This window comes from Myodes glareolus, chromosome 21 (genome assembly GCF_982192425.1).
Source record: "Myodes glareolus chromosome 21, mMyoGla1.1, whole genome shotgun sequence".
NCBI classification, from domain to species: domain Eukaryota; kingdom Metazoa; phylum Chordata; class Mammalia; order Rodentia; family Cricetidae; genus Myodes; species Myodes glareolus.
In genome coordinates this window covers 28,429,834-28,432,126 of record NC_142046.1, presented here as the reverse complement: position 1 = coordinate 28,432,126, position 2,293 = coordinate 28,429,834, and positions in this window count along the sequence as shown.

Below are 2,293 nucleotides of genomic sequence, written 5' to 3'. Positions count from 1 at the left end.
CCATGTAATAGCAAACCTTACAAATCTGAAGCAGACAGGGATGAGACTCTCTATGTTTCAAAAGCAGAATAGTTCTTTCCAGATACCTTACATCAAAGGGACACTGGTAAATTATTGTGGCTTACTTACATAACTATAAATTTAAAACTGTATACATATAGAAAAACATTCCTACATCTTAAAACATTAAAAAGTCACAGATAACGTGTGATCATTTTATATATTAATAAATATTGCATTATATATGTGAACACATCACAGACTGTATTGGTGAACAAAGAGGCTGCTAATGCCTCTCTTCAGTATACCGACATAACCTAATATACTAAAAACGGGAAGGGGCTTTTAGTCACTGAAAATGCATTGTGAAACCAAGACGAAGAAAATATATGGCTTGTGCCCATCATGAAAAAGATTCATACGGAAGGCTTAGCTTTGGTTTTTATTCAATTAAATTGTCAAACTGTGCACAGTGAACTTTTTTTTTTTTTAGAACTTGAGACATTTGTGATGTTGGCTGTTTAAAATCTTTGTTACCTTCGCTGTGAATTGAAATTGTACATATTTAGTAAATCATGCAAACAAAACAAACTTTTTAGACAATATTTTTATTGGAGAGTTTTCTTTTCCTGTATCCATGTTTAAAAAAAAAGACCTCCTTTCCCAAAATAAAAATGTCAATACTAAATTTAAAGAAGTATAAAGGAATGATTGCTTCCTTCAGAGCAAAATATTTAAATAAACCTGGAGAGAATTGGCGACATGTTCTTTTTGGGCTCGTAGGCCGTGTCCAATTTTTTGGGTTAAAGTTTCAGAGGGCCTCTGTTTCAGGGTTGAAGATGATATATTAATCTCTGAATTAAACAAATGCTCTTAAGTAACAGTATAAATCCCTCAGTCTTCATTTCTATATGAAGTGCAACATTAATCAGAGACGTGACATTGAGACGACATGATGCTGAATATGCCATAAGCTGAGATTCCTTTATTAAAACAGTCACCACCGACCACCTATAATCTAGTGTGACATATTAAAATACTCCAAAATACAGAGCATGGAAAATGAACATCATCATTTCCGTTTGGCCCTGAGAAGAATATGACAAAGATTCTAATAATTTTAGTCAAAGAAAATGATGATTTAAAAATACATGAAGATTAAAGTGGTGACAAATGATCCTTTAAGTATTTCTAATTGGCCTTCCTCATTCACGGCTTTGATTCCCCAGAAATTGCAAATCCTGAGGATCCTGACTTGTAAGTGCACCCCATCAGCTTTCTTTCACTCTACAGAATGTGCCTGCTAGGTTGCAAAGGAAGGATAAGACCCCCAAAATGTTAAAAATAGACTTCTTTTCTGGCAAGAAATTTAAAATTGGCAAGGACAAAACTAAGAAAGAATCAACTTCACATAAGGAAGCATTCAGGGAACGATTGCTGCCCTGTGATCGGACCATTTTCAGAACACTCGAAAGGAAGTGTGTGTGTGTGTGTGTGTGTGTGTGTGTGAGAGAGAGAGAGAGAGAGAGAGAGAGAGAAAGAGAGAGAGAGAGCGACTGTGTGAGTGTGTGTATGTGTGAGTGAGTGAGTATGAGCCTGTGTGTGAGTATATGTGAATGTGTCCATGTGTGTGTAGCCGTGCTAAGCTTACATGTATACACTTGAATAAACTGTATATTAAAGAAAACAATCCTCAAGAGATGGAATATAAATAGGGCTTATGAGACACTTCTTATTTTTTATCTTACCTAAATTGAAAACATTTAAAATGTTGGTACTCGAAAAGTACAAAGTTCTTAGGAGAGCTTAATCAAAATTATTGAGGCAGTTTCTAAAGTATGCCAACAATTAAATAGAAAAAATATTAAATCAACTTTTCACCATCACTTAGAAAACTAAGAGTTATAATGTATGGCTTTTCCTTAAGCAATAAAGAATCACTTTCATCCTTTCGTAAAATAGTTTCATTATAGGGCAAATAATTACAGCACACTCCTGTCGGGTTTTGTTTACCGAAAGAGAAACACAGCCTTTAAATTACTTGAAAATAAAGATGAATAAAAAATATAAATTTAATAAGGAGACCCAAAACCTGAGCTCCGAGGAAGTCAGGTCACATTTAGCGACCACAACAACCTAGACCATGGTTCTCTCAAGTCTTCTGAATAATATCTCTTCCAACAGAAACATTTCCCCGGACTACAGGACAGGACACAAAGGGAGAACACCAAGTACTGAGTGACTCTCAACCACTTCCTGCAGTCTGAAACCCTCTGTGGAGGTCTACCACCTC